Source organism: Sinohyriopsis cumingii, chromosome 7 (genome assembly GCF_028554795.1).
Source record: "Sinohyriopsis cumingii isolate HCF-2022 chromosome 7, ASM2855479v2, whole genome shotgun sequence".
Taxonomy (NCBI): Eukaryota; Metazoa; Mollusca; class Bivalvia; order Unionida; family Unionidae; genus Sinohyriopsis; species Sinohyriopsis cumingii.
In genome coordinates this window covers 65,909,312-65,930,624 of record NC_142967.1, presented here as the reverse complement: position 1 = coordinate 65,930,624, position 21,313 = coordinate 65,909,312, and the positions used below count along the sequence as shown (strand labels likewise).

General features: G+C 42.7%; 1 long non-coding RNA gene across 1 annotated transcript; it reads right to left on the bottom strand.

Annotated features, from left to right (window-relative positions):
• Window positions 1-445: 445 nt before the first annotated feature.
• LOC149795427 (uncharacterized) lies at window positions 446-21,245 on the bottom strand. The gene is made up of 2 exons (XR_016422327.1): window positions 20,996-21,245; window positions 446-729 (listed from the first exon to the last, which is right to left on the bottom strand). It is a non-coding gene; the product is annotated as an uncharacterized LOC149795427 (long non-coding RNA).
• Window positions 21,246-21,313: the final 68 nt, after the last annotated feature.

Genomic DNA, 21,313 nt, shown 5'->3' with positions numbered 1-21,313 from the left:
CGAATGCTTCAAATAACGGAACAATCAATATGATCCAAATGTTTGATCAAATAACTTCACTGAGAACATGTTTAACCCAACAGTCAATGGACAAAAAGAACCCCACAAATTGAATACATCCAATCAACCTACTCCACTCCTATGTTCAGTTTTACCACTAGAACAGGGAAAACATACACTTTATATGCCAACCTACAGCCAGTGACCATACCATGAATCAGGTTCCATAAACAAGTAATACCCCAGCTGTTTTCGAAATAAATAGGAACCTATTGAACACCATGCTAGTTTTTCTCTATACTATAACTTGAACAACAATTATTGGAAGTAACGTAATATACCACTATCCCCCTAAAAAAACAAAATCTAAATATTCTGTGCTTTATTATTACGACTCTGTCGCCATAAACTGAGTAACAGACAAAAGCAAAACCAATAAGCTGTGTGAAACTTAAAAATAGTTTAATTATTAAAATTATACACTGACAGTTGAAGAGGAGCTTACAGTATCATTAATTCAATCCAAAATAATCCTTACAAAGTTTTATTCAAGTAAAAAGGAATAGAATGTTTGGAATAAATTTCAGATCCTCGAATGTACTGGTCCGCCAACAGTCTTGATATATCAAAACGGCGAAGTTCTATTCAAGTCCTTCCCGTGCCTCGGTGGTTCTTCCTGGGTTCTGCCTCCGTCAGTTATACTGGCCACAATGTATGGCCTAACGTGTGCTGAAAAATAGCGTTAAACCCTCGAATAAATTTAAGATCCTCAAATGTCCGGATCTCCTTTGAATAATTTCAAAATTGTCTCAGAATAATACTCTCTCTCTCTCTCTCTCTCTCTCTCTGTGTGTGTGTGTGTGTGTGTGATTTAGATTTTTAACGTGACTTTAACAATTTTTCAGTCATATCGCTACGATGTCTGCAGCGTGGCAGTTTATAGTGATGTCTAGAACTGGGACATCATGCCGCAGACATATAGCATGATGTCCCACTCAGTCACATTATCCTGACACCAGGCCGACCAGTCCTAACACTAACATCTTAATGCTGAGAGCCAAGCGAGGTAGCTGTTAGTACCATTTTTGTAAGTCTTTGGTGTATGGCTCGGCCGGGGATCGAACACAGGACCTCCCGATCTAACCATTGGGCCACCGGAACGGTCTCTTTGACCGTGTCATTGTATCGTAGTGTAATCTAACTTTGTTGTACCATACTATCTCTTAAGTAATAAGGCTTTGTTTCGTCCGAGCCTTATGATTTTAGAAAGACAAATTTTGTTGAGATACATGTCTCTTATTACCACTTGACCTGAACGCTGCGTATTACATCGAAACGAATCTTGGCGGTTCAGTTGTTTCCTGTTTTAGGCGGTGCAGTGAATCAAAATAGAGAAACTAGAGTGTATGAGGAGATGCAAAACGGATGCTGGCTATTGAGATAACGAAAAAGGATTTCGCCTTGCACCGAATTTCAAGAGAAATTCGTACATGTCAGTCATCTCATGAGTAAAACACAAGCTAAACAAAGATGTTTAATGCATAACTAACATATTATATATAAACACCCATACCGACATTTGTCTTTATGTGTGTAACGTCCAATTTTCCAAACAAGTAATCCGAATCTTTTGTTTCCTTTTATTGCTTCATTTTTAATTTTTATCTTTGAAATTTCTTTTAAACTAGCTCATCCCAAAGTTTAATTTTTTAAGTACCTTTTGGTTTTATGATGAAAATTTCTTTCATGCCTCCACTCCAAGGACGGGCAATTAAACTATTAAAGATATATAGTGAAACTTACCATGACTCATGAGTAGTGAAAGGGGTGAGATTAGCGACAATGGGAATTAGCATTAAAAACACCCCCTGGGTAAGATTAGCGACAATGGAAATTTAACATTAACCACCCTGGGTAAGATTAGCGACAATGGAAATTTAACATGGGCAAAAAACCCTGGGTAAGATTAGCGACAATGGAATTTAACATTGGAGAAAGGAAAAAAAAAGGAAATATCCATTTTAGCGACAAAGGCATTCGAACAATGGAAAAAAATATCGATTCTAGGGACAAAGGCAATTGAACATGGGGAATAGAGTTTGGGTCTGTCTAGGGACAAGGGGAATTGAACATGGGAATAGAGTTTGGGTTTGTCTAGGGACAAAGGGGAATTGAACATGTTAGAAAAAAAAAACTACTTTAGGGACAAGGGGAATTGAACATGGGATTTTTTTTTAAAAAAAAAAAATTATAAAGGGGTAGGCAATCGAAAGGCTATCTCTTTTCGAGAAATGTGGGTGGCCCTGAAAAGGGCCTTTGGGTTTATGTTAATATTAATATTAACATAGACGGCATCTGTCACATCTTCTTCTTCTTAAACTCCTTCTAACTGCAGGTCCATACACAAGTACCCTCTTGAGGCATCCTTGTCTTTCTATGTAAACTCTTCTCATCCATAGACTAGTATCTGTCCTATCAACAACAGTCCACTTGGACCGGACATACATGAGCATGTCCGTCCTAAACATCATTGAAGACACAAGGGTGGATGATTCAACTGTGGTCCACATCGTGAGGCGACGAGAACAGGTGAATCAATGCAGTGAACTGCGCTTATTCATAGGTAGAGGAAGGATTGAAACGGATTGAGTTCATTCACCAATCCGAACACGCGTTACAAAATTCAGTCAGTCCGCATCCAATCCGAAGAGAGCAGTCTGTGACGTCACGTGGTCTATATAGATTCGCTAGCGCCTGTGTTCTGTCAATCTATGCGACAGTGATTCAACATGACGGAAACTCAGAAAACGATCCATTGGGGTGCACCAGCAGTGGAGACCGCCCAAGGGAACCCGGACTTTCTTTCAGAAGAGGTACATTGGGATTTTGTGGATTTTCTTACCTCGCAAGAATTTGTTCCGGAACCTTCGTCTCATTCTTGATTACCGCAAGTGGAGAATTTTAGACAGAGACAGAAAGAAGAATTGGAGAAATTTATGCAACGACAAAAGGAAGCGGAACAAGCTTTTCTCCTACAGCAACAGCAACAGCAACAAGAAGAGGTAAGAAAAAAACAAGAAGAAGAAGAAGTAGCAGCAAAGAAACAAGAGGGTGAAAATCAAACGGCTACGGTACTGTTGGACATTTTAGCGGAGTTAAGAAGTCTGAAACAAATGTATCAGACTTCTTTATCACGACCGAAGAGAATACGACCTTCCCGAGCTAAACACGCCAACCCTGTGACTAAGCCTATCGTACCACCCTTAGTGATTTCAACCCAATCATCATCATCAGAAGTAGGCCTCGGCCGTGGCAAAGGCTTAAGGCAGTTAAAGTTGATTGCTTAAACTCACCCCTACACCAAAAAAGGCCCTTTTCAGGGCCACCCACTTCTCTCGAAAAGAGATAGCCTTTCAATTTGCCAATAACTCAAAAATCAACAAAAAAAAACCATTTTACCCTTATAGTACATGTCTGTGTATGAGTGCGTGAGTGTAGCTTCTTATTTTAAAATCAAAACTCAAAGACACTTACCTTATATAATTAATGTATTCTTTTATCCATAGTTACAATCCAATTCACAATTCACAACAGAACACTTTACAAATTACATTCACTTCTTCTGTTTCTTTTTTTACTCTCTCTTTTTTTTCAATTTCTTCACCGTCACAGTCTTTTCCTCCTCTTCTTCCTCACTTTCTTCCCTTCTTCTTTTCTTCTCCTGTTTCTTTTTCTTCACCTGGCTGCTTTCTTCCTCTGAAGAATCCCTCTTTTCTTCCGACTCCTCTTGTTTCTTTTTTGGGCAATCTGGAGACCAATGTCCTTTTTCTTGACAATAATAACAGGTATCTTGACTTTTGTCTTTTCTAGCCCCTGTTTTTGTTCTTTTTTGACGGTCTGGACACTCTGAAGACCAATGTCCTTTCTTCTGACAGATATAGCAAGTATCTTGACTTTTATCTCGAAAGGAAGGAGAGTAGTCCGTCGGCTGGTCTGAAGAGACTTTTCTAATGACCCCTCGCAAAGCTCTGATGAAACGTTCCATCTGGGTAGTCTCTTCCATCGTTGTGCTCGGTTTGAGAGTGAAATGAATAGTGAAAGGACAAGACACACACCCTTTTTATATACGCTGGTTTGCCATGACTATAAATTAGTCTATGGTGTTTACACTTGAGTCATTTGACGTTTTGCACTCAAGATGAAACGATCCTATTCATTCGAGAAGAAAGAAGAAGAAGAAAGTAAGAGGCAGAAACGTGATCTATCGCCTCGTACCAGAGCTGAAGTCTTGGCACAAATTCATACCAGTGATTTTGAAGAGGACATGAGTGAACCAGAATCCGAACCCTCTAAACAAAGTTCACCACCCTTAGTCAACCCTGAAAAGTACTATTCCATTCGAGAGACGGAAAAGCGCTCCTCTAGGAAATTTAGAACCACGGCTTACACCTACACAGTGAAGTTTAAAGATTTCAAGTCCGACGTACCATTGGAGAAAGCAGAAGGGTTTATCACCGAGATGTGGGATTCTTTGCTCACCGCACTCAAGTGACAATGTCAACCCAAAGAAGACGATCGCTTGACACTATCCATAGATCACGACAGCTTGAAAACCCTGTTTGGATCGAGTTTAGCAGACCTGCAGAACTAACCCCTTCCAAAGTCATGGACAAGATTCAACACGTACAACAATCTAATGACCAGTTTGACATCACCGATGGTAGAGCCACACTGAAAATGGCCCACGTCTCTCCTCCTCAAGGGACCGGACAACGCAATAAGGTGTTATTGGTGAACGACCTTCGCAACACCAAAAAGAGTCTCGTCCGAATTCACAATTCTCAAGACCAGATGTGTTTAGCCCGAGCCATCGTTGTGGGACGAACCTATGCCAACAAGAACGACACGGTAGAATGGAAAAGAGCCTGGAAAACTATTCAACGATCCGACCGAGCCAAACAACGAAACGAAGCAGAACTCCTGTTACAACAAGCCGGACTGTCCAAAGACACACCCTGTGGCATTCCTGAGATGCAGAAATTGCAAGATGTCCTAGCTCCACTCTACACCTTGAAAGTGCACCCTCAAGAAATGCGCGGACCTCTGTTGTTTCGAGGTCAAGACTTTAAGGACGGAAAATACATTCATGTCTATTATCACGATGACCATTTCGATACCGTTACCACTATCACTGGATTCCTGGGATACAGTTATTACTGTGAGAAATGTGACTATGGCTATAACAATCGAGAGCAACACAAACATTGCGGATGGAAATGCCCAGGATGTTTGGCCTCTCCACACTGTCTGAGCGAAGGACAAGAAAGAGTACATTGCCCTGCTTGTCTGCGCACGTTTGTCAGCCCTGCCTGTTACCAACAACATCTGAAGACGCAAGGTTCATAGCAGAAATGTGCTTGTCAACTGCTGAGATTGTGCCCTACGTGTCGACAAGGCCTACGTACCAATAATGCCAAGGCACACGTATGTTCAGGAAAGAAAAAATGTCACATTTGTCACCACATCGTGGGCTTGGAACACGAATGCTACGTGCAAAAATACCAACCCCCACCAGAGAAAGAGGACGGTCACAAGAAGAAAGGCAATTTCATCTTTTTCGATTTCTAATGCATGCAAGAGACTGGCATTCACATTCCTAATTTCTGCGTGGCTCATCGAGCGTGCGAGAAGTGCATTCAAGAACCTATCTTCAGTCATTGCCCTCACTGCAGCAAGATTCCCGGAGGGCGTGAAAAAATCTTTCGAGGACCAAACACGTTAGCCGATTTTGCCCAATGGGTCTTAGATCCCATCGACAAGACGTGGAGCCAAGAGGACATCGAACGTTACGGAGATTGTCATCGTCATGCCATAGTGATGGTTCACAATTTCTCCGGATACGATGGACAGTTTCTTCTCAGATACTATACGGAACAAGGCACCGAACGTCCTAAAGTCACTTTGAACGGAGCCAAAATCATTTTCATGCAAGTGGGACAAGTACAGTTTAAAGATTCGATGAGCTATTTGGCCATGCCTTTGAGTCGAATGCCTAAAACGTTTGGAATGACAGAAATGGCTAAAAGGTACTTTCCACACTTTTTCAATACGGAAGCCAATCAACACGCCGTTCTACCCCATTTGCCTGAGGCTCACTATTACGACCCCGACAACATGCGTACCGAACAACGAGAAGCTTTCTACGCTTGGTACCAGACTCACGTCTCGGACCCTTTCGACTTTCAGGAAGAAATGCTAAAGTATTGTCGTTCTGACGTGGACATTTTACGGCGTTGCTGTGGAAAATTTCGCGAACTGTTCATGGAACACGGAGGGGTCGATCCTTTGAAAGAAGCTTGCACCATTGCCAAAGCGTGTTCCTTAGTGTATCGACAACGATTCATACCTGAAAACACCGTGGCTGTCATAAGTCCTCAAACGACCCACTATGTCAAGCGTCAATACTCGGTCAAAGCCCTACGTTGGTTACATTACTTGTGCGACAAGGAAGACAAATGGATTCAGCAAGCCCGCAACGGAGAAGGCGAAAAGACCATCGGAACGTATTCGGTCGATGGCTGGGACTTAGAAAACCCCAAGATCGTGTACGAGTTTAACGGTTGCTTATTTCACGGATGTCCCGTCTGTTACCCTGATCGTAGCACTAAAAATCAGTTTTTACAACGAACCATGGAAGACTTGTACCAGGACACTTGTCAGCGACGCCTAAAGTTAGAACAGCAAGGATACCAAGTGGTGGAAATGTGGGAACACGAGTACGATCACCGTATGAAAACCGATCCCGAGTTTAAACTTGCCGTGGAAAGTTACAAGCTGATGGACCCCCTAAACCCGAGGGATAGTTTGTACGGAGGAAGGACCAATGCCACCTGTTTGCTGTACCAAGCCGACGAAGAGAAAGGAGAAGAAATCAAATACTTGGACGTGTGTTCGCTGTATCCTTACGTGTGCAAATATTGTCCCTTTCCTGCAGGGCACCCACAATTGTTCACGGAACACATCGACCTGAAAAACATTCGACAATACGAAGGCTTGATCAAGTGTAAAGTTTTGCCTCCCACGAACCTATACCATCCCGTCTTACTTCACCATTGTCAAGGCAAAATGATGTTTCCATTGTGCCGTACTTGTGCCGAAACGTGCAACCAAGACCAACCTTGTCAGCACACCCAGGAAGAACGGACCTTGACGGGAACCTGGGTCAGCGTAGAATTGTTCAAAGCTCTGGACATGGGATACCAACTGTTAGAAGTGTACGAAATTTGCCACTTTCCCAAGACACAACAATACCACAAGGGTGACCCCACGCAGAAAGGCATTTTCGCCGACTACGTGGATGCCTTTTTTGAAACTGAAGCAAGAAGCCAGCGGCTATCCTTCCTGGTGTCACACTTCCGAAGACGAAAAGACATTCAAAGAGAAATACTATGAACAAGAAGGTATCTCTTTAGACCACATCGAGAAAAACGAAGGCAGGCGGTCGTTTGCCAAAGTGATGTTAAATTGCTTGTGGGGTAAAATGGCACAACGACCGTGTTTACCCAAGACGGAATATTTGACAGAACCTTCCCGCTACTTTCAGATGATTCACGACAAAACCAAATACATGAAACACGTGGACGTCGTTCGCGAGGATTTGATCTTGGTCAATTACGAAGAAGATCTGGACTTTGTACAAGACGACCCTTTTGGAAATGTCATCATTGCGGCTTACGTGACAGCTCATGCTCGCTTAAAATTGTACGAAGCTTTAGAACTGTTAGGGGAACGTGTCCTGTACTTTGACACGAACAGTTGCATTTACATCCATCACCCGAGTCAACAGCACCCTGACATCGAAGGAGACCGTTTAGGAGCCTGGACAGACGAACATCCCGACGACAAGATTCTAAGTTTCGTCAGTGGTGGTCCCAAAAATTACGGCTACGAATACCGGGACCCACAAGGAGAATTGCACACGACGTGTAAAGTGAAAGGATTGACTCTGAATTATCGTACCAGTCGTGTGGTGAACTTTGGGGTATTGAAAGAAGCCTTGCAATCGGGAGAGGATGGAAACTTTAAAGTGACCACCTATCAACCGAACAAAATTGTACGTTTACCCACTCACCACATCGTCAGTCGACCCTTGGAAAAAGTCTATCAAATCGTGTACCAGAAGCGAGTGCGACTTCCCAATCATTTCACCTTACCGTATGGAGACCTCGGTATTGGTCTGTATATAAAAAGGAACCCTAGGCAAGATCGATAGTTCATTGTGACCACCAAGATCGAGCGAACAAGATGAATACTTTCAGAGAAACACAAAACAAGTTTAGACAGGCACAATTCAAGTGTGGGGCTTCTGAAGTGGAATGCGATTGTGAGCCTTGTGACTTTTCAACCTGTGTTAGTGACGGTGCCAGAAGAACCCGTCACCCAGGACGGGACTGTCGTGGACAGGCCTGAAAGACCCTTTTGGGAGGACACTTGTGTGACCTTACCCCCTACAATAGAACTGGTTAGAACATTACCCAAAACATGTTGTACAGACACTTGTGTTTATTCCACGTTAATGGTTATCATGTGCCTTTTATCCTTATACTTAAGCCTTTGGCTTTTATGTATTTTTGTCTTTCGTATTCATGTTTGAAACATTCAATAAACGTGTTCTGAAGAAAAGTATATAAACTCTTGTCTTGTTTGTTTTCGTGTCACAAGTGACATTTCTCACACTATGGCTACCTCTGCTGTCTCTGCTCCCTCTTCCTCTACTGTCAAAGTCATCGACGAACACTTAGATCGTGCCAGTTGGGAGGCTTTGTATCTTCGCCATCCCTTTAACATGCTCATTGCTGGACCTAGCAGTTCAGGCAAAACCGAATTCGTCAAACGTTTGATCGAACATAAACATCATTTGATCGATCGGCCACCTCAACGGATCGTGTGGTGTTACAAAGAGTGGCAATCGGCGTACAGCCTCTTGCGAGAAAGTCAAGGCGATTCCATCGTGTTTGTGGAAGGCATTCCTAAAGAAGACGACGACATCGTCTCTGACTCCCGTCAAACCCATTTGGTCATTTTCGACGACATGTTAGGAGAAGACGAAGAAGAAATTAAACTGTGGTTCACGCGCAAAGGGCATCACCGTAATGCCAGTGTCGTTTACATCACCCAAAATTTGTTTCAACAAAGTAAAGCCCATCGCACCATCAGTCTCAATGCACATTACGTGGTCTTGTTTAAAAGCCCTCGAGATAAATCGCAAGTGCAAGTCTTAGCCAAACAGTTAGGAACGCCTTGGTTGACTCAGGCGTACGACGATGCCACTCAAACTCCACACGCCTATTTACTCGTCGATTTGAAACCTACGACCCCCGAGGATTTGCGATTTTGTATCCACTTGTATCACCACTGGTGCCAAGACGGAGGGTCTGTTCTGTACACGTCTCCGTCCTCGACTTAATTTCACTCCACAAAAAAATCTATAAAAACCTCAGACCCTTTTCGTCTGTCTCACACAGCGTCAACATGACGTCCCTTCAGTCGCATCTTCCCGTCAAATTGATTCGTGCCTTGTATGGCATCAGTGGAGAAAAAATTCCACAAATTCGAGCTCGTGTCTTAGAAGCTAGTCTCAAAGAAGTCTTACGATGGTTCACGGTGACGGCACGTCAATTACTCCAAGAAATCATTCAGATTCCTCATCAAACCCAACGCTTTTTCGATCGAAACAAAGTCGCTTTGGTCCAACTGGCCGATCCCCGCATCGACACTCAAACCAAAAAACAAATCATTTTGAAACCTGGAGGGAGCGGTACTCTAGGAGGGGTCATCATTCGCTCTCTCTTAAGATGAGATCCTAATGCCCCCAAACTTCTCCCCAAGAAAAAAAGTCCAACGAAGCCCCAAGAAGAAGAAAAAGACCAGGTCCCCAAGAAGAACTTCTCCAGTGGCGGGACCCTCCTCTTACCAGGCACCACCCCAGAAAAAGAAAAGAAGCCCCCAGAAAAAGAAACAGAGAAAAAGTCCCCAGAAAAAGAAAAGTCCACAGAAGAAAACTAGTCGCAAGAGAGGCACTTCGGCCAGGACGCAACTTTACACTCGCAAACCACGACCTGCCACAGCGGCGACCGCATCTCCGGCAGCCTCACGTTCATCCACTTCTCCGTTGATGACACCAAGAACTGAAGAATACTTGGAGACGTTGATCACACCAAGAACTTCTCCGTTGATGACCCCAAAAATTACTTCCCCAGTGGCAGGACCCTCCAATTTAGTAGCAGTGGCTGCTGCTCACAAAGTACCTTCTCCCAAAATCAAAGTTCAAGAAAGATCGGGCATGTTACAAAGTTTAATGGATTTGTCCAAGCAAGAACTGGCTCGATTAAGTCCGTTACGTACCCCTGCACGACGTGTCATGCCTGTCCTCAAATTGATACGACGTAAAGACAATCAGTGGCGACGCGTTCCAGTACAAAAAAGGTGTGCGACCAAGTAGGGTATCAGTGTCTTTTTGGTGCTCCTGAAGACTCAAAGATGTCACCCTCCAGAAAACCCCAAGGAAAGAAAAGGAAAGGACTACCACTACGTTTAGTCAAACATGGGGACATGTTATCTGTCCTGTCCAAAGCTTCTCCACCCCTACGAAAAAAACTCATTCAATCGGCCTCCAAAGAGGTCATCGATACCGTGTGCGAATGTTGTTTGAACGTCTTGAAAGGCACGATCCCTTTGTCCAAACACCAGAAACAATGCTTAAGCAAACATCGTCACGTTCTTCGCCAAATGGTTCAAAAGAAAATTCCGATTCGTCAAAAAAAGAAGATGTTGGTCCAACGTGGAGGCATTTTACCTCTCTTGTTAGGCCCCTTACTGAAAGGAGTCTTGGGAACCATGTTGGGAGGACTGGTGGGAGCAAGATAAAAAGGCCCTCGGAAGTCCCAAGATTTCAGAATCGACCCCTGACAACCCCATGGAAGGACGAAAACTAGCTTTAGTGCCTTAAAAAAGATGGATGGAATACCATTGGTGGCAAGAACAACGCACCCCGCATTTACCTCCCAATCCTCATTTGAGCGAGATGTCCCAGTTACAACACGAATTGCAGTCCTTGATGGATCGCCAAGATTTGTCCGAAACAGAAAAATCGCAAAGTACGGTCAACTCTTCCAACGACTGCAACTCTTTCACCAGAAAGCTTTAGACGAAACAGCTCTACCCACTCTGAAAGATTTTAAGACCTTGATGAAAAGTCCAGCACCATCACCAGTACCAGTACCAGTACCACCACTACCAGTGACCAAGACAGAAAAAGGAGAAGAAGAAGAAGAAGAAGGGTTTCAAACTCCACCAGAAAAAGTATGCAAGTTAACAACACCACCTACCTCCAGAATTGGATGGATTAAAAAGATGATGGCCACCCCTTCTTCATCACAAGAGAAAAAGAAAGTGAAGACAGAAGTGAAACAAGAACCGATATCCCCCGCTCAGACATCCTCCTCTTCAACACCTATTGCCGGTCGCACACGCAAAGCATTGCAATCCAAGAAAATACCCCAAGAGAAAAAGAGTAGCATCCTCCAAGAGTGGGTATCTTATTAACACACCAACCAACACAAAAAATGGAAAAAGTCTTAGCCAGCATTTACTACGATCCCTCGCATCCTGCAGGTTACGCAGGAGTTCAAAAATTGTATCGTGCTGCCAAAAGTCGACTGAAAAGTCTCCGTTTACCTCAAGTGCAACGATGGTTACAAGAACAAGCTACCTACACTTTACACAAACCCATTCGACGCAAGTTTGCCAGAAGTCGCACCCGAGTGGAAGGCATCGATCATCAATGGCAAGCCGATTTAGCCGATGTCTCTCATTTGGCCAGCTACAATCGTGGCTACAAATATTTGTTTTGTGTCATCGACGTCTTTTCCAAATTTGCCTGGGTCGTGCCCTTGACTTCCAAATCGAGCAGCGAGTTAGTGCGAGCCCTGCAACGGGTGTTGAAACAAAGCGGTCGTCACCCTCTTCGATGGCAAACGGACAAAGGCACCGAATTTCTGAACCATGCTTTCCAAAAAGAATTAAAGAAACGTGACATTCATTTTTTTACCACCGAGAATCCCGAAACCAAAGCCAGCATCGTGGAACGTTTTCAACGCACTTTGAAAGAACGCATGTGGAAATATTTTACGCATCACCACACTCTGAAGTACATCGACATCTTACCGCACCTGGTGCAAGCGTACAACCAATCTTACCATCGAAGCATCGGACGTGCCCCGCAAGACGTGACTCCCGACAACGAAGTGATGGTGTTTGAGCGCCTGTTTGGTACGTCCCCGACGAGGGCTGTCCCCAAGAAAAGTGGAGACTTGGCCGTAGGAAATTGGGTGCGCATTGGCAAAACCAAACGCACTTTCGACAAAGGTTACTTACCCAACTGGACGACCGAATTGTTTCGTGTCACTGGACGAGTGCATGGCCGTCATCCTGCCGTTTATAAATTGGAAGACATGAACGGAGAAATGCTCAAAGGAACGTTTTATTTGCCCGAGTTACAACGTGTCACCAAAAAAGAAGACGACGTGTACGACATCGAAAGCATTCTCGAACGCAGAACCCGCAAAGTGGGTAAACGACGTGTCAAAGAAGTCAAAGTACGTTGGAAAGGATATCCACCCAGTTTTGATTCTTGGATCGACGCTTCCCAAGTCATCGACTATAAAAAGAAGTGACCATCACGCCCTTTCACACAGACGCAGCTACGTCGACCACTCCTTCACCTAGTTCTTCTGTGCAAGATTTACAAAAACAACCCTTGTGGGTGTGGTGCGGAGAACGTGTGCCTAAAATGCAAATCGTCTTTTTCTGCCAAATCTTCGTGGTGTATTGTGTCATCGGGGCAGCCATTGCCAATTTGAGTTTGCAACAAGGAGACAAACAATTGTGGACCATTTTATTGAGCAGTTGCATCGGTTACCTGCTTCCCAATCCCTCCCTGAAATTCACCTCGAACGGGAACCACGGGAACCTTGTGTCCAGTGCCAGTGTCAGTCACCAATCCAACAACAACAACCCAATTTTGGGCGGAGACACTCCTCTGACTTCCAGTAACCCCTCGGACAGCCACAGAACTCTGGAATTATGAGTCACCAAAACCAATTTTACTTAACCTTACCCAGTGACAGTTCCATGGAGGTGTTTCCCAATAACACGTTGTGCTGTTACACGGCCAAATTACCTCAGGCCATCCCCTTAGATCACGAAGCTCATTGGGAAGTGGCTTTGGTAGAAATGATTCACCCAGCACAAATCAAAAACATCACTGAAACTCAAAACACTTTTGACGTCGAAATTCTGGACCCAGCACTGCAGCAACAGATGACGATCAGTCCTCAACATAGATCACATCTTGCGAAGGACCCAATACCCCGTAACAGCAGTGACACTTCTCCTCCTTTTTATGTTTATCACTTTAAAATTAACTCAGGCCATTATTTTAGTGGTCAACATCTGGTGGAGGCCATCGCTGACAAATTCTATGCAACATTTGACAAAGTTCTGACCAAAGTAGATAAACGTGTCACCATTGAGTGTCACAAACAGTCTCACCGTCTACTCATCAAATTTCAAAGTGAGGATAGAAGTATACGTATTAAATTTTGCCCTGGATTGTATGACATTTTGGGTGGAGACCTCAATTTGGTCACGATGGATAAGCATTCCAAAACGAATCACATCGCAGAGATTGACAACAACATGCATTTTGCAAGGTATTTTCGTTTCCCGGTAGAACTGAACCAGGGACTGAATTTGATGTTCGTGTACTCCGATGTGGTGGAGTACAACGTGGTGGGACACACCTCCGTGCCGTTAATGCGTGTCATTCCTTTCAAAGTAAATTCTGCCACGGCCACTGACGAGGAAGGTGGAAACACTTACCACGTTCACCGCGAATTTGTACATCCTCACTATTTGCCTGTCAGCAAGTCGTATTTGGACACGGTCAACATTGTTATAAAAGGAGATTTGGGACAAAATATTCCATTCACCAAAGGAAAAGTCACGGTGAAACTCCATTTTCGAAAACGGTTCTCTCACGATTCGTAAATCATGTACCCAGTGTACCGAGGGGTTGCTCGACAGCGAGGACACTGTTTAGGAGATATGTTAAAATCGGCCTTTCGTTCGGTGGCCCCGGTGTTGAAACCGATGGTGACACGCGGATTGCACGCCTTGAAAGATGTGGTACTGACACAAGGTAAAGAATTTCTCCAAAATGTCATCATCGACAAACAAAACCCTAAAGAAGCCTTCATGAGGGCAGGCAAAAATGTCTTGCTGCAAACGGGCAAAGACCTTTTGGGCCGACGCGAAACACCTATAAATGCCCTGCACGCTACCGAGTCAGGCATTCAGCAAGGACAAGGCAGAAAGAGACGACGAAGAAAACACCCTTTCACCAGACTTCACACGTCTAAAGCTAGAAAGACAAAGAAAAGAAGAACCGTTCGAGACTTAGAATTTTCGATTATTGAGACACAGCAATAAAAAAATGATGCACCGAGAGTCTTGCGCTTGTTCCAAGTCGGAACTGGATCTGTTTGCCATGCCCCCCCACCATGATGACCATGCAAGAATCCCAATGGGTGGAATTTAACCCCGTCTCCTCATTGGCCGATTCCGCTCCCATCGAGTTTGACATCAAAGGACAGCCCGAAGATTACATCGATCTGAATAGCAGTTACTTGTACCTGAAAGTCAAAGTTCTAGATAAGGATGGTAATAGAGTAGAAGACAGTGAAAATATAGCTCCCGTCAACAATTTCATGCATTCCTTGTTCAGCTCAGTGGACTTGTACTTGAATAACAAACTGGTCAGCAGCAGCATGGATACTTACCCTTACCGTGCCTACCTGGAAAATCTCTTGACGTACGGAATAGATGCCAAGATTACTCATCTCAATGCTTGTGTGCTATGGGAACCTGACGAAGCGGAAAAGTTCGACAAAACAGATGGAAGCAATGACGGCTTTGTGGAAAGAGAAAAGAAAATCTTAGATGGAAAGAGTTTAGAACTGATGGATCGTTTGCATTTGGACATGTGGTTGCAAGAGAAATATTTGCTGAACGGGGTAAATGTTCGCTTGAGACTGAATCGTAGCAGTGCCGCTTTCCATTTGTTGGCTGATGGTGATGCTATTAAGAATGGCAATCCTAAAAGCAAGATCGAGGAGGCCAAGCTCTACGTACGACGCGTGGAAGTGTTACCTAAAGTGGGAAACGACATCAGTCAAACGTTCAGCAGAACGACCGCCAAGTATCCCATACGACGCGTGGAAGTGAAAACCTTCACCATTCCTAGTGGACAGCTATCCATGATCGAAGTTTATCTGTTCCAAGGACAGTTACCCAAGCGTTTAATCCTTGGTATCGTCAATTATTCAGCCTTCAACGGAGACTTCACACAAAATCCTTTCAACTTTCATCACTTCAACGTGTCCAAGATTGAAGTCAGTCGCGATGGCAAGACCTTGTGTACCCGACCTTTCGAACCTAACTTTGATTCCACAAAGATGAATTACTTGAGATCGTACTTGTCGCTGTACGAAGCCACGGGACAGTTAGGGACCAACACCAGTCACGGCATTACGTACGAGGATTATGCAGGAGGCTATGCTTTGTGGGCTTTCGATTTCACTGCAGACCAAGGCAGCGACGAGGGACATTTCCACACTATAAAATCCGGCCAGATTCGTGTGGAAATTCAGTTTGCAAAACGAGACCCTGACGTAACGTTGAACGTCATCCTGTATGCAGAATTCGATAATACGATAGAAATCAACAGTTTGAGAGAAGTCATTCTAGATTACTAGAAACCATGGAAGACTGTTATCCCTCTTTACCTAGTGGAAAAACTTTAGACATGGAATGTGAGGAGACCGTGGAAGGAGAATCCCAAGACAAAGACGAAGAAGTTGTCATGATGAAGTCGAGATGGCCAGAACAAGAAGCCCATTTAGTCTCCTGTTTTGCCAAACACTTGGTGGAAAAAATGACGGAATCGATCAAGAAAAATTGCTATAGATGTCAAAACGATCATCCCAGTCAAATTCAACACGATAAATGCCTGATGCTGAGTCAAGAAGAAAAATTGGACGAGTATCTGGACGAAGCTTGGAGTCTCATCTCGGACGAAGACGTGTGGCACCAGTGGTATAAAGACTTGCGTGAACATTCTTGTCCACCATTAACCACTCAAGAGATCCATCGTATCGAAGCTCTCCTGAATCAGAGTGAGGAGACGAAACGAAGAAACGGTTATTTGTCAGACATTTTCAAGCAAAAAGTCAGGATCGAATTGATGACTTATTATTACCTGTGAAGAAGAAAAAAACAACACACAAATGGATACCTGGGAACTTTATTACCTTTTGAACCACAGTTCGTATACGGCTTCTTGGAATCCTGTCGTCTGTGCTAAAGATGAACTTCCTCATCGCAAACCTCAAGACCATCAAGCTTACGTGATCAACACGGACGACAGTCATCTCCCAGGAACCCACTGGGTAGCCGTTTACTTTCCTCAAGAAGGATGTGTGGAATATTTCGATTCGTACTGATTGCCCCCTTTGGAAGACGATATCATTGACTTTATGAGAAGAAATGGTCAGACCACCCGATTCAATAATGTGAAATTACAAGGCACAGATTCCTTGGTGTGTGGACAGTACTGTGTGTATTTTCTGCATCATCGCAGCTTGGGCTATTCCTTAGAACATTTAGTGACTCATTTTGATCCTCGTTCTTCTTCAAGAAACGATGTGAAAGTAGATCGATGGTTTTGTGACCATTATGCTTATCTTTTGTCTCAAGCTAGGAAACGTAGTGTCCATCAATGGCCTAATGATTTCCAACAGTGGAAATCACAATTTAATTCACAACGTTGTCAGCCCTTTTTAAAGTAGACTGTAAATTGAAAAATGTTTGTCATTTTTGAAAAAAATGTTTGATGTTATAACGTTGGATTATTGTTAAAATATGTTAGAGTTGTTGTTGTTTAGTGTTAAGTGATTTTTGAATAAAAAATGTTATGTTTTAAAAAAAATGCCTTTGTGCTTTGTTTAGCTATAAGAATGTTGGATTGATGCTCTTTAATTTCTTACTATCCCTCTCATGACACTCATTGAACGTCGCGGCTCGATAACGGTGTGGGGGATGTTTTCCTTCACGTCCGTGCTTTGACTTTAAGAACCGGGGGTTGTTTCCAGTCTAACCATCCACTGTCGACTCATCCTCCTACAAAGATGTGCTCCAAACTAGTTAAGCTCAACGAAGCCTACGTGAATTTGCATAGGGTCAGACACAGTCTGATACCGAAGCCAGAAGAAATAGAGAATGTGAGAATGTTAAAAGTCACCGAAGACCTGATAGAAGAGCTCTTCAGAGAAGAAGTGAACAGGGAGAAAGAAGAATGGACAGAGAAGTACAGACTTCAGAGACAGCAGCAACAGCAGCAACAACAACAACAACAACAGCAGCAGCAGCAACCTGAAGCTGACAGAGGCTTTGTCGATTGTCGTATCGACACCAAAGAGTTCTTCTTCTCTTTCCGAAGAAGCAGACCTATCGCCAGAAAGTCTATCCTCAGAGGACATCGCATTCTTAGAAACTAAAAGATTGCCATAGCAAACAAAAAGCAAAAAAAAAACAGCCCTTTTCAGGGCTACCCCAAATACTCTAGAAAAGAAATAACCATCAATTTGCCAAAGTGTGTAGGTAGAGTAGTGTGAATATAAACACTAACTCTTTTTTTAATAGTGTGAGGGTATGTGCTTGTGTGTTTGTGTGTTTGTGTTTGTAACCGCTCACGTACGTGGGTGTGGATAGTAGATTAAGATGATTTTTTGGTGTTTGAGGTGTGGGGGAGAGTAGATTAGGGGTTGGATTGGATTGCTTTGCGTATGTGGATAGTCTATTGAAGTGATTAATGAAAAAATTTTTAGAATAGTGATGGGTAGTATAAAAAAAGTGAGTGAGTGTTTGTTTTAGGTCCGCGCGTTGTTTTGGTCATGATCTAGGTAAGATCAATTTTATGTTTTTTTAGGGGGATGTTTTCCTTCACGTCCGCGCTTTCACTATAAATTGAAACTCGATGGGCAGTCTAGCTACCCTTGTTGATTGATCAACACCAGAATGAATAGCAGAATAAGTAAACTTCTTGAACTCCAGATACGTCTGGAATATGTCAGGCGCCTGTTAAATGAACTGGCCGCGGAGGCTATAGCAGAAGAGGAAAGAATAAAGAAGGAAGAGGAGGAGAGAAGACAGAGGGAAGAGGAGGAAAAGAAAATAGGAGAGAGGATGTCGTACAATATTCCCGAGACAGAGGATTGGGGTGCTGAAGCGAATCATCCTCCATCTGCGCTCCCAAGAAGAAAGGTGAAAGGAGACTGGGGAAGAAGATGCGTGTGTGGCGCCAGGCCAGGAAGGTGCCATCATTAGATAGGTGCATCTGGAGTTCAAAACAAACAGCCCTTTTAAGGGCTACCCCAATACTCTAGAAAAGAAATAACCATCAATTTGCCAATGTGTGTATGTAGAGTAGTGTGAATATAAACACTAACTCTTTTTTTAATAGTGTGAGGGTATGTGTTTGTGTGTTTGTGTGTTTGTGTGTTTGTATTTGTAAGCGCTCAAGTACGTGGGTGTGAATAGTAGATTATGGGTTTCTTAGCGTATGTGGAGAGTATAGTTTGGGTTTTGTAACCTTTCATGTATGATTGTGTGGATAGTAGATTATGGATTTTGTTTTAATGATTTGCGTGTGTAAATAGTAGTTGTGGGTTTGTTGATTGCTGGTTCACGTATGTGGATAGTAGATTATATGACATGAGAAAGTAAGGGGGTATGTTTTCCTTCACGTCCGCGCGTTGTTTGGTCATGGTCTAGGTAAGATCAATTTTATGTCTTAGGGGGATGTTTTCAATCACGTCCGCGCTTTAAGTATAAAACTAACAGTGTTTGCCATTGGAGCCCATTCTACGGAATAAGCAAACAAGAAGATGCCAGCAGCTTCAGCTTTGTATAACAACCTTATGGGAAGTTGGTATTGGATGGTGGATGGATTGAATGTAGCAGAAAGGCTTGAACAGGAATGGAGGCATGCAGTGACAAAAGACTTCGTCTCAAGACAAGTAACCAGACTACACTTAGCCATCAATATTGTAAAAGAAATGATAGAGGATGAGGAGAAGAGAATCAGAGGTTTAATTAACCCACCGTATGTTAAAGTGGGTAAGTTGAAAGAAGCCATAGTTTATGTGACGAGTGTAAGGTGTTTTTTAGAAGACATTCTCGAATGGACAGATTGGTCTTTTGTGAAGTGTGGCTTAGACAAGCTTAAGAAAGCCGAAGAAGTAATGAGAAATGTGCTGACCGAAGAGGTCAAGAAGATCAAAGAAAAGTGGTCAAAGGAAAGAAAAGAAGAAGAAAATAGAAAGAAAAAGGAAGAACTAGAGAAACTAAACTCAAACTGGATGAAAATCCAAGAGAAGTTCCGAGCCATGGGTCACCCGGACTGGATGCCGGAAACAGAAAAGAAGAAGAAAGGAATGATGGAAAAAATAAGAGGATGGTGGAAGAAGTTAAGGAGTTAGAAGAAGAAGAAGAAAAAAACCCAAAGGCCCTTTTCAGGGCCACCCATATTTCTCGAAAAGAGAATGACTTTCAATTGCCTACCCTTTTTTCAAAAAAAAAATTTATTTTAAAAATTTAAAAAAAAAAATCCCATATTCAATTCCCCTTGTCCCTAGACAGACCCAAACTCTATTCCCCATATTCAATTCCCCTTGTCCCTAGAATCGATATTTTTTTCCATTGTTCGAATGCCTTTGTCGCTAAAATGGATATTTCCTTTTTTTCCTTTCTCCAATGTTAAATTCCATTGTCACTAATCTTACCCAGGGTTTTTTGCCCATGTTAAATTTCCATTGTCGCTAATCTTACCCAGGGGGTGTTTTTAATGCTAATTCCCATTGTCGCTAATCTCACCCCTTTCACTACTCTCATGACCAGCATTCTCTGAATAAATGTCCTTCATACTTTGTAGGTTATATTTGTAAACTGATACACATTTTGCGGAAAGAGATAACATGACCATTATATAAATAAAGAATAAAATAAAATAAGTTTATGTTATGTGCTAAAGTTTAATAAAATGTATAATGCATTAAGACTTGACCGTTAGGGTGGCCTAGTGGTTAGAGCGTCCACTTCGGATGCGATTGATCGTGAGTTCGATCCCCGGCCGAGTCATACCAAAGACTTACAAAAATGGTACTAACAGCTACTCGCTTGGCGCTCAGCATTAAGAGGTTAGTATTAGGACTGGTCGGCCTGGTGTCAGGATAATGTGACTGGGTGGGACATCATGCTACATGTCTGCGGCATGATGCCCCAGTGCTAGGCGTCAATATAAACTGTCACACTGCGGACATCGAAGCGACAGGACTAAAAAATTGTTAAAGTTACGTTAAAAATCCAAATCACACACACACACACACACATATCTATTTGAAAAAATAAGAAGCACTGTCGGAAATGATTATTCGCTGACAGTGGGAGAAAACACAACCTTACCACACGGTTCAATTTTTGCAGAACCTTATTTAATAAACACGTGCACATCATGTATTAAAATCTGTAAATACTAGTATTCGGTAATATATAATACTTGTATGAAATCCTGTATGTGAATCAGTCAGCAAGTCAATGTACACAATGATAGTAAATATTAGGGTGCCGCAAATTTTTTAATCCTGATGCTGCTGTCAACATAATGACTACCCAGTGATAATGAACTGTCGCTGCGCTATAACACACACACACACACACACACACACAGATATATATATATATATATATATATATATATATATATATATATATATATATATATATATATATATATATATATATATATATATAACATTACCAGAAAATCTACGGAAAGTTCTGGCCTCACATGTTAGAATCACTAGGATCAATTAACAAGAGATATTACAACTGGAAACGGCGCAATTACACTACAGGTCCCCAAAGTTTCAAGCCAGTCAAGCTCCTTGTCAGGGGAAGAAATTACATCAGCATTACAACAGCTAAGCATAACATACAAGAGAAAAACTGAGTGTTTCTTGTTTGACTAAAAGCAAAAGTCTATAAATAACAGTTAAAAAAAGGAAGTACGTTAACTCAGCTTTGATAAGTAATGGGACATACAACAATGAAGTGAGTACTTTAACGACTATATACC